We start from the raw sequence: 12,348 nt of genomic DNA on the forward strand, positions 1-12,348 counted from the left end.
GGCCACTGCACTCCAGTCTGGGCGACAGAGTGAGACTCCAACTCAAAAAAAAAAGATATTGTGCACCTACTAAGGGTGTGGTTCCATACTTGGCAGTATAGGGAATGCCACAATGGATCAGAAATAGGAGAAGCAGCGTGTATCTCCGACCCAGGATCTAGCTGTGTGATCTTGGACAAATTACTTAATTTCTCTGTGACTCAGTTTTGCCATCCAAAATGGCAAACACCTGTAATCCCAGCACTTTGGGAGATGAGAATGAGAGGATTGCCTGAGCCCAGGGGCTCGAGATCAGCCTGGGCATCTTGGCAAGACCTTGTCTCTACAATAAATCAAAAACTTAGCCTGGTGTGGTGGTGTGCGCCTGTAGTTTTAGCTACTTGGAAGGCTGAGGCGGAAGGATCACCTGAGCCCAGCAGGTCAAGGTTGCAGTGGCCATGAGTGTGCCACTGTACTCCAGCCTGAGTGACACAGTAAGACTCTCAAAAAATAAAAAAAGATAAAATATAAAATAAAATAAAATGGTGGATGATAATAGTACACCGTTTGCAGACATTTAACTAAGATGAGGTCATACTGTAGGGTGGGCCCCTAATCCAATATGACTGGTGTCCTTATAAAAAAGAGAAATTTAGAAACAGACACATACAAGGAGAACACCATGTGAAGATTGAAGATATGAGCTGGGCGTGGTGGCTCACACCTGTAATCTTAGCACTTTGGGAGACCGAGGTGAGAGGATCGCTTCAGCCCAGGGTTTGAGATCAGCCTGGGCAACTTGGTGAGACCTTGTCTCTACAATAAATCAAAAAATTAGCTGGGCGTCGTGACACATGCCTGTAACTCAAACTACTTGGAAGACTGAAGTGAAAGGACTGCCTGAGCTCAGTAGGTCAAGGCTCCGGTGGCCGTGAGTGTGCTGCTGCACTCCAAGGCAGGCAACAGAGTAAGACTCTGACTCAAAAAAAAAAGATTGAAGATACGTTGCCACAAGCTAAGCAACTCCCAGAACATTTCCTAGAGCCTTTAGAGAAGGTGTAGGCCCTGCCAGCACCTTCATCATGGACTTCTAGTCTCCAGAACTGTGTGAGAAGATACATTTCTGTTGTTTAAACTGCTCAATTTGAAGTATCTTGTTGTGGTAGCCCTAGAACATAAAACCACCATTGTTGTCATTTTCCTGAAAATAAAATGTAGCCCCCCCACGCACACCTACATTGTCTCTTGCCTCCACTATCCTAAAAATCATACCACAATTTTTTGTTAAATCAATTGTCAATGTTTATAAGTCTGTAAATGTATTCACTACCATTTCATGTAGCATACTTTGAATACATGTCCTTTACTGTAGGAATTTTCTTCTCCTTACAATTAATATTTATCTCTTACCCCCTCTTTGTTTAGCTTTCTGTGTACCTATTCTGAATTTATCCCCCAATAAGTGTACCTCTCTTCTGGATATATTCCAACAAACCCCTCAACTTTTTTTTTTTCATTGAGATCCCCGTTCCAGAATACTTTCTTTTCTTTCTCCTTTAAAAAAATAGAGATGGGTTCTCATTATGTTGCCCGGGGTGGTTTCAAACTCCTGGGCTCAAGTGATCCTCCTGCCTCAGCCTCCCAAGGTGTTGGGATTACAGGCGTGAGCTACCTGCCACCTGGTCCTGTCCTAAAATCCTGCCTGCTCCCATCCCTGCTGCGTCTACCTGGGTTCCACTCTGGGCTGCAGTCCAGCGGTCGGCCTGGGAATACCCTCGGCATCAAAGTGAGAATGTTCCTCGCCTCTCTCCAATGTGTGGGCTCTCTATTTTTCTGAATCCTATGCTTTCCCTGTCTTTAGTTTACTTTCGTTGCTAGTTTCTGTTGCTGTGTAACAAATTACCCCCAAACTTAGTGGCTTAAAATGAAGATGATCATTTATTAACTGTTTCCAGTACGGCAGCCCCTGTTTTCTGTACAGCATGCCTGTAGTCAACTCAGCATGGTGTCCCAAGTCTAGAGCCTTTCATGTCCAGTCTTTCTAAAAACTGAACCCCAGGCTCTGATGGAATGGGAGAGGTAGCAGAATCTGCTTTTTTTTTGAGTCAGGGTCTCCTCTGTCACCATGCTTGAGTGCAGTGATGCAACCATAGCTCACTGCAGCCTCAACCTCCTAGGCTCAGGTGATCCTTCCACCTCAGCCTCCTGAGTAGCTGGGATTACAGGTGTGCACCACCATGTCTGGATAATTTTTTAATTTTTATTTTTGTAGAGAAAAAGATCTCATTATATTACCCAGATTGGTCTCAAATTCCTGGGCTCAAGCCGTCCTCCCTCCTTGGTCTTCCAAAATGCTGGGATTCCAGGTGTGAGCCACCACACCCTGCCTTTTAACAGCTTCTTAAGCAGATGTGCCCACAGTCCTGTTTTCCACCCATTTGTTCCTGGTGCTTATGCATCCTCGGCCTTGCTTCTTGCAGCTTCTACACCCATAGGCATTTACCTTCCAGCATCTTCTGGTTGCTAGTCTGCTGAGTCAGTTGTCTTCTGTCCATTTGCTTTCTGGCTTCCAAAATCTTAATGACATCTTTCAATGACTGCACTTTCCTTTTGCTTTTTTTTTTGTCCTTATGAATTGAGATTTTAAAAAAATCTCATTACTGTTATTTTAGCGGGGGCTTTGGGGAAACAGGAGAGGTACGTGAGTGTGCTCAGTATTCCATGGCTAATTGGAAGTCATCGATTCATTTTTTTCCACTCAATAAATGTTGAGGTGCTCCAGGAGTAGGAACTATTTCCTGTGTTTCCTGGGTATCTCCCCATAATAAATACTTACAGATCTGTACTGAATCCCACGCTGGTAGGATAACAGTGCAGAGATGGCTATGGGATGGTCGACTTGGCAGAGACATTTGAGGAGGTCTGCCTGTCCAGTACGCCCAAGCACTGTTATCTGTTGCCCTCGCAAATGGCAGACCAGCTCAGAAAAAGTCCCCTGCTTCCTCGTTATGTCTTAGCTTATAGGGCCAGTGTGAGGGTCACTTGCTGACTGACTCAATCACCCCATCTTCCTTTTTAGTCTTTCACTTCCTGTTGGCTTCAAGATACAAAGAAGCCCTAGGAACTCCCCAAACTGCTCGTTAACAGGTCTGTCTGGATTCCCTTCTGGAAGGACAGTTTGTGTATATGTTTGTGGATCTGTGTGCGTCTGCAGTGGGCAAATTACATGCAGGGGAGCTAATTCAAGTTGAGAAGGGAGGAGCAGGGAGACAGATGGACAGGCCAGAGAAAGTCGATAGATTCAACTCAAACAGAGAATGTGTTCAGGAACACACATTAGTGAAGTTCGGAACGTGGGGGTGGAGGAGGCTGTGAGCGTGTAACCCTAGCCAACTTTTTTGCTGCAAGGAGGAAGTGGTAGACAAAACATCCAGCAAAGGTAGACCATGGAGCACGCAGGCAGCAAAGGCCTCTGGCTCCCACCCATGCCATAAGGAAAGTTAGTGCAGTAGGCAGAATGCATGTGTCCTCCCCAAAAATTCATGTTGAAATCCTAACCTTTGGTGTGATGGTATTTGAAAGTGAGGCCTCTTGAAGATGACTAGGTCAAGAAAGTGTAGCCCTCGTGAATGGGATTAGTGCCCTCATAAAAGGGACCCCCAAGAGCTCTGATTTTCTTTTCATGCCAGGGCACAAGGAGAAGTCGGCTGTCTGCAACTGGAAGTGGGACCTCCCCAGAACTCAACCATGCTGGCACCCTGATCTGAGACTTCCCAGCCTCCAGATCTGTGAGGAATAAATTTCCGTGGTTTACCAGCCACTCAGTCTATGGTACTTTGTTACAACAGTTTGAACAGACTAAGACAGTAATTGGTCTGAAGGCTTTCTGGCTTCTGTGGTAAAAAGCAGCCCCTCTTCCAGGGCAGTGAACAGGAGGAGAACTGAATTGAAGGACAGGTGCTAGCAAAAAGCTCATTTTGAGAATGAAACTTGAACTCAGTTAGTGCAGCTGGTACCTGGCTCCCTGAACTGTCCCCACATAAACAGAGTTCTCCCTGGATGGGTCATTTTTCTTTTCATTTTTTTCCTCTCCTTTTTTTTTTTTTTTTTTAGAGAGATAGAGTCTCGCTATGTTGCCCGGGCTGTATTCAAACTCCTAGGCACACATGATCCTCCTGTCTCAGCCTCCCGAATAGCTGGGACTACAGGCATGAGCCACCATGCCCAGCTGTTTTTTTCTTGAAGTATAGCATGCATATGGTGGAATTCACAGATCCTTTTATTTATTTATTTTTTTAGAGATGAAGTCTTACTATGTTGCCCAGGCTGGATTGCAGTGGCTTTTCACAGGCATGATCATAGCTCACTGCAGCCTCAAATTCCCAGACTCAAGCAATTCTCTTGCTTCAGACTTCCGGGTAGGTGGGACTGCAGGTGCACACCACTGCACCTGGGACAGAGTACCCAGATCTTAAACGTTCTGTTAGATGAATCTGTATATTTGTACAGAGGTGTGCAACCATCGTCCAGATGGAGAGATATAACAATTCCAACACCCACCCCTGAAGGTTCTCTCACTCCCCTTCTAGACAATGCTCCATAAACAGCTTCTGTTGTGACTTCTAGCATGATATATTGGTATCACTTTTATTCTTTTGTGTCTGGTTTTTTTCACTCAGTATGATGCCTGTAAGATTCATTCATGCTACTGAGGTTTCAGTAGTTCATTCTACTTTTTTTTTTTTTTTGAATTGGAGTCTCACTATCACCCAGACTGGAGTGCAGTGGCCGCTCCCGGTCACCGCAGCCCGACCTGCTGGGCTTTGGCAATCCTTCCACCTCAGCCTTCCCAGTAGCCGGAATTACAGGCGCGCGCTACCACGCCCCGCTGATTTTTGATTTATTGTAGAGATGAGGTCTCGCCTGCTCAGGTGGGTCACGTACCCGCGAGCTCAGATAATCCACACACAGTTCATTCTTTTTTATTGCTGTGTTGTATTTTGTTGTGTGACTATACCACAGTTTATCTACCCCCCAACTATGATGGGGATGTGCACTTTGGAGGCGTTCATTCACAATTCCTAGGTGTCTAGGAGTAAAGGCTCCTCAGGTCCCCCTAGCATTATGTAGCAAGATCATTCCCTCAAAACCCCTACTAGACATGCTGTAGAAGGATTGTCTAGAAACAGTGGGGATCTCAAATACACATTGATGAGCTCCATGGAGCCCCTCCTAATGCTAAAAGTCTGAAAGCCCAGAGACATTTCTCCCTTGTGTTTGCCCTAATGCCACCCCCAATATCCCTCCTCCACTGTCCCCCCACCCAAGCTCACTACTCCGTTGTAACCTTGGCCACAATGTAAACTCGCTAACCTCCATCTGAGTTTCTTCTGCAGTTGACACCAGGCTTTCACCTCCTCAACCTGCCATTGTGAGGACAAGCCAGACTGCCCAGTTCTTAGCCCCTGTCTGTAGCTCCAGGCCCTTTATGAGGTCTGGAGCAGGGGCCCCAGACAAAGGCCGGGGTTCTGCTGAACTTAATGAAAGGAGAAAGGGCCCATTGATATGCCTGGGATCCCCCCTATCCTCTGTCCCTCCTTCCCTTCCCCTGTCCAGGAGTGGAGGCCAGCTCAGCCTAGGGCAGACTAGTTGGACAGGCTGGACCAACCATCAGGCAAGTTGCGAAGACCCCCTCCCAGGGCTCCACTTGCCTGGAGCACTGGGTTTGACCTGTGCCCCCACCCCCACCCTGACCCTCCCACAGGTTAGCTATGAGGAGACTTTATGAACAAATGAAGTTTCCTATCCCTGCCTCAGGTGGTGGGCTCATAGCCACCACACCCTTGGAGCCTTTTACTACCTTCCGGGTGCTGCCATCCTTTGAAGATCCCCCATTCCAGTTTGTTCTTGGGTAAAGCCTTAAGCTTGCTGTTCTTACAGCTGAGACTCCCTTCCCTGTCCTTTGCTAATCTGCCTTTTCCCATCATTCACATCTCAAAGGGCACCACCTCAGAGAGGCCTTCCCTGACTGCCCGAGCTCATGTAGTTCCTCCGGAATACATCACCTTGTTTTCTTTTCTCCATGGTATTGATGCCATCGATGAGGTTATCTACTTGTCTGTGTATGTGGTTATGAACTGTCTCCCCCTTTTGGAATATAAGCTTTCTATGGGCTGATTGTTTATATCCTCTCCAAATTCATATGTTGAGACCCTAACTCCCAATATGATGGAACTAGGAGGCAGCATTTTGGGGGGTGATTAGGTTATAAGGTTATAAGAATTAGGTTAAGCGCAGCGTTGTTCACAATAGCAAGAACCTGGAAACAACCATGCTGCCCATCAAAAGAGGACTGGATTAAAAAAATGTGGTACCTATACACAATGGAATACTACGCAGCCATAAAAAAGAACAAAATCATGAATTTCGCAGCAACCTGGATGGAACTAGAGTCTATAATACTGAGTGACCTCTCACAGAAACAAAGATCCGAGTATCACATGTTCTCACTCATATAATGGACCTTGAACATCCAATGTAATACTATAAGAAAATGACGGTACTGGGAAACTATGGGGGGGTGGGATTAACAGTAGCAAATATCTGTCTGGGGATGGGAAAACACCTCTTATCAACAGGGTGCCTGAATGAAATGTAATTGTACACCTAACCCTTAACTGTACCCCACAAAACCATAATAAAAAATATTGATTAAAAAAAAGAATTAGGTTAAGAAGGGGGTTAGTGTCTTTATAAAAGAGCGTTCTCTTTCTGTCATGTGAGGACACTATAGAAAGATGGCTGTCTATAAATCAGAAAGAGAGTCCTCACTAGGAACTGAATTGGCCATCACCTTGATCTTGGACTTCCCAACTTCCAGAACTGTTAGAAATAAGTTTGTGTTGTTTAAGCCCCCCAGTCTGTGGTATTTTGCTACAGGCCTAGTTGACTAATACCAAGCACCACTGACCATATCCATCTTGCTCACCAGTGTATCCCTGGGCCCCCAGGCAGGCCTTGTGCATGGCCAGAAATGCCAGTTATCAATTGCTGTGTAACAAATCACCTCAAAGCTTAGTGACTTAAAACAGCAGTCATTTTTTTTTAATCCTTCAAGGTGTCAGTGTGTCATGAATTTGAATGAAAAGGCATAGCAGAGGCAGCTTGCTTCCACTCTAGGATGTCTGAGACCTCTGTTGGGAAGACTCAAAGGCTGGTGCTGGAATCATCTGGAAGCTTGTGCAATCATCTGTCTGGTGGTTGATGCTAACTGTCGGCTGGACCCCCAGCTGGACTGTAAGCTAGAAATTCTACCTGCAATCCTTCCAGATTATCTCTTTACATGGGTTACCTTGGGCTGCCTTGCAGCATGGCTGCTGACTTCTAAGTGCGACCATCTCAAGAGGGGTAGGCAAAAGTAGTGTCATCTTTTAAGACCTAGGCTTTGAAATCAAATAGTGTCACTTCTGTTGTAATCACACACCCACTCAGGTTCAAGGGGAGGTGACACAGACCCCCCCCCTTGATGGGAAAGCTCTTAGTGTCACATTCTCAAGCTCCTGGGCTCACACAATTCTTCCACTTTGGCCTCCCAAAGTGCAAGGATTACAGGCATGAGCCACCGCACCTGGCCTCAATGCCACATTCTAAGAAGAGTATGTGGACTTGGATATATTGCGGTAGTCATCTTTGGATAACACAATCTGTCACATCACTAACTATTTGTTGATTGGATGACTGCTTTATGCTCTCAACATCTTTCTCCACCTCCCTGCTTTGCCACTTACCACTTTATGACTTGGGAAAACTTGCTGTATCAGTCAGAGAAACAGAACCAGCAGGATGTTTGTGTGTGTGTGTGTGTGTGTGTGTGTGCGCGCGCGCGCACGCGCGCATTGCAGGGGAATCAAAAACATTATTCTCCCCTCTACCCTCCTAGGTTCTCTGGCTGAGGCCCTAGAAATTACACTGACAAAAGGCAGATTAATGAGAGCAAAGTATACAAATTTACTTGATGTAAATTTTACATGACACAGGAACCTTCACAAAGAAGTGAAGACCCAAAGAAGCAGTTACACCTGAGCATTTTTTTTACTAGGTTTAATGAAGAGTGGAGAGTCGTGGAAAAACATGATAGGTCAAAGGGGTAGGGCTATGGTGAGTAAACCGGGGGAGACTTAGCAAGGCCCTGATCACTCAGATTCCTCTTGGTAGCCTGCCATTTTTGGAGATAAGCATGCCCTCTTCCTTCAGGTCTAGGAGGGCATCTCTCACACAAGGGCCTCATGACCTGCTTCCAGGGAAAAAGGAAGGTCAGAGAGTCTTTCCTGCAATTGCCGTTTCTCAAATTCCTTCAACTTAAAATATTTGCTATGCCAAGGCGCAAGTCTGAAATGTGTAGTGTGAGCTGGTAGGCTAGAAAGGGAGGCAAGAGTTGATGTTGCAGTCTTGAGTCTGAAATTCACAGAACAGGCCAGCCAGTGTTCTGTGTTTGTAGCTGTGAAGCAGAACTCCTTCATCTCCAGGAAACCTCAGTTTTGCTCTTAATGTCTTCAATTGATTGGTTGAGGCCTACCCACATTATGGAGGGCAACCTTCTTTAAAGTCAATTGATGGTAGGTGTTTTTTAAGAGACCAAGGTCACAGTGCTGTTAAACACTGCCCTCCCCCACTTCCACCCTCCCAAACAACCCAAATCCTGTTATGAAAACACAACAAAAATACCACTGTTCAGATTGAGATGGGAATAAAGAGCGACCCCAACAAAAATAAGACAGAAACACAAGATACAATGTCTTTGTACGTTTATATGAAAATTGCCACGGCCCACGGGGAAAGTGGTCATGGCCATGTCAACAAGGATACTTTGAACCCAAGGCATTTAGAGGTTTAGGACAGCTGCCACTTCTGGCCACGTCTCCTGGGCTCTGCTGCAGGACGTGAGGATGCTGAGGGCAGAGCTGGACCCCGCACTTGACGTTGAAGTTCAGGCTATTGGCTGGATGTGCTTTTGGTTGGGGAGGATGCCACAGGATTCTTCCTCTTTTCCAGAGAGAGACATACAATGAGAGGGCTGGGGCTCTGAAAACCTCCCATGCTCAAGATGAGAAACCCAGCCAAGAGATGGTCCCTCTCCAGAAAGCAGGCCCTCCGTTGGACAAAGTTCATGGCCCTGGGAGCCAGCCTGTATGCATTCACATGGCGTAAAGCCCCACAGCGACCGTCACCACCAGAAAGCTGAGTGTGAGGACTCATTGGAGGAGGGTGATCGGGAGAGGATGCTGGGCTGGGGCTTCCCTCTGGAGTCCCTGAAGGGGTGAGACTTACACCATGCTGTCAAACTCTGGTACCTGCTCTGGTCCTTGGCATCCTGGGTCAGCAGTCCCTGCAACTGCTCAAAGAGCTGAATGTTGAGCAGGAATGCGGTCATGGCCTTGTCAATCACCTGCCACCTGACTTCAGGGGTCATCCCCAGAGAGTTCATGTGCGAGCAGTAAAACTACTTGAACTTGGTGGTGCTGGCGATGTTTGGGAAGGAGAAGAAAGCCAGGCCCTCCTGGAGCTTGTCAGGTCCAGGGCCTGAGCAATCTTCTTGAGCACCTGGCCTGTGGACAGGTCACCAGGTAACAGGTGCAGGCGTGAAACACCAGCAGCTGGGACTCCGCACACACCACCTCATACAGCTGCCTCACATAGTGCTGTGTGGCCGATGTGTAAGGGACATCCTCTTGCCAGCAGGCCATGTCCTGCTCCAGGATGGCCCTGCAGGGCAGCTCTTCTGGGAAGTACAGGGAGGTGTAGACTGGGTTCTCCTACTTGGGCTTGATGTTCTCAGGGGCCACATAGGTGTGGTACAGGGAAGCCATCGCCAGCTTAAAGCCCTCTTGGGTCATCTGGCCCTCCTGAAAATTCCTCATGAACTCAACTTTCTCTGCATGGGTGTGCACCTCCTTGGTGGCCTCCTTTAGGGCCTCTGACTAATCTTAGGGGATGTGGTCGGGCTGCAGGTGTGCCATCAGGCTGGTGCTGGATTCCTTGAGTGCTGGTTCCGCAGATACTGGGGAGGAGTCGGGCACTGACTGTCAGTGGTACAAAGTACCTTCACAGCAACGTCTGGAGTAGCATTTGGTCAAACAATTGGGCTCCGTAGCCTAGCCAAATTGACTCATAACATGTAGCCATCATATTTACCCTCTCCAAACCAGCTTTTGGAATGAAGATAAAAGTTCCTTATGAGGCTATCAGGAGAACAAAACGAGGACCCCTATGCGGCGAGCAGTCTCTACAATGGCTCCCATGGTCCCGCCTCCTGGTATTCCCTCTCTTGTGTAATCTCTTCCCTTTGAGTATGGGCTAGACTTACTGGTTTCATTTTAATGAACAGAAATAGAATAGGGCAGAAGTGATGGGTTGTCACTTCTGGGCTTAGCCTATAAAAAATCTTGGCTTTTGTCTTGCCCACCCTGTCTTACTGTCTCTGCTCAATCACTGAAGGAAGCCAGCTGCCATCTTGTGAGCTGCTACGAGGAGGTCCCTGTGGCAAGGAACTGACATTTCAGCCAACAGCCAGTGAGGACTTGAGAAGTGCCAACAGCAGCCTTGTGAGTGAGCTGGGAAGTGGGTCTGACACCTTGATTGTAGCCTCATGAAGGACCTGAGTCAGAAGACCCCGCTAAGCCGCGCCTGGGTTCTAGACCCACAGAAACCAGAAGATTAGAAATGTTTGTTGTTTTAAGTCTCTCACTTTTGAGATCATTTGTTATGCAGCGATAGATAACCAACATGCCATATTGGTGGTGATTTGCATTCTCTGGCACACAGTAGGTGCTTGGTAGATGTGACTGGATTCTGATTGTAACTCAGCTATGAGTTTATGTGAAAGTCTTCCCGGAGAAATTTGCATTTTCACAGAAGATTTTATCCCAGAGGCATGATTTTGTCATGGTGGAATTTTCCAACAGAATAATGGGAGTACTTCTGAGATGACTTGAGGTCACACTACGCCAGCGGCCATCAGTTTTGATCCCAGGTTAGGCAAACCTTTGAGAGAGGGACTAACTGAGGACGTTCCTGGTGCATGTGGGGGCTCCAGCATCTTCCTCAGGAAAAGAACCTGCATTGACAACAACACCACTTAAGGATCCGGTGCTAGAGACCCAATGGGAAGCAACCGCCTTGGTCTCAGAGTACTCACAGCTCTAGTACAGAGGTAGGAAATAGTTACAACAATGTAAATGTAATTTTAAGAAGACACCAGCGTTCTGCAGGGAGGGAATTTGTCAACTAGAAAACTGACTGAGACTTGAAGGATTACGAAAGTAGAGAAAGGGACAAACATGCTGAGATATGTGGATGAATGGACATTAACTAGATGAGGATGGAAGGGAAAAGCATTGCAGACACAGGGAACAGTATGTGCACATCTGTGATGGAGGGTAACACGGCATATCTGAGAACCCATAGAAGATCAGTGTGTGGCTGGAAGACAGCAAGGGGGACAGTGGTGAGAGAGAGGCTGAGATGGTCAGCAGGAGTCAGACTGTGCCAGCCTGGTAATCACTTGTAGGTTACAGTGAGGGTCTGGATCTTTATTTGGAAAGCACCGGGAAGGCATTGGAGGGTTTAAGTGACGGTGTGATGTAATCAGATTTGTGTTGCTAAGCGGTCTCTCAGGAAACCATGTGTAGACTGGATTAGTGGGTAGGGTAGGTATGACTGGGCACTGCAGTAGTCCAGGCAAATGGTTCTAGCCAGTTTGAACCAGAGCGGAAGCTGTGGCTGTGATGAGATGAGTAGCATCAAACTGCTGCAGAATGTCACGCTCCAAAGAATGATATAATGGAGCGACCATAAAACAGATCTGAGTGCAAATTCTGGCTGTGATTCTATTATTTTTATTTTTCCCCTCTTCCCCCTATTATTTTTATTTTTTATAATAGTTTAGAAAAGTTTGCCCAATAACCCAGCACCCTACAGGTTTTTTATTTTTTATTTTTTGAGCCAGGGCCTCAGTTTTTTGCCCAGACTGAAGTGCAATGGCATGATCATGGCTCACTGCAGCCTCAGCCTCCTGGGTAGCTGGGACTACAGGCACATGCCACCATGCCCGGCTAATTTTTTAATTTATTGTAGAGATGAGGTCTTGCCAAGTTGCTCAGGCTGGTCTCAAACCCCTGGGCTTAAGCGAGTCTCCTGCCTCAATCTCCCAAAGTGGTGGGATTACAGGCATGAACCACCACAGCTGTCCTCCCTACAGGTTCTTTTTTTGAGTTGGAGTCTCACTGTTGCCCAGACTGGAGTGCAGTGGCATGCTCCTGGCCACCGCAGCCTCGACCCGCTGGGCTCCGCGATCCTTCCGCCTCAGCCTTC

The 12,348-nt window shown here is 47.0% G+C and overlaps 1 pseudogene; it reads right to left on the reverse strand.

Moving 5' to 3' along the window:
- Positions 1–9,173: 9,173 nt before the first annotated feature.
- On the reverse strand, positions 9,174–9,995 carry LOC103270303 (annotated as a pseudogene).
- Positions 9,996–12,348: the final 2,353 nt, after the last annotated feature.

This window comes from Carlito syrichta, unplaced genomic scaffold, assembly GCF_000164805.1.
Source record: "Carlito syrichta isolate Samal-C Ts95f unplaced genomic scaffold, Tarsius_syrichta-2.0.1 Scaffold107895, whole genome shotgun sequence".
Lineage (NCBI taxonomy): Eukaryota > Metazoa > Chordata > Mammalia > Primates > Tarsiidae > Carlito > Carlito syrichta.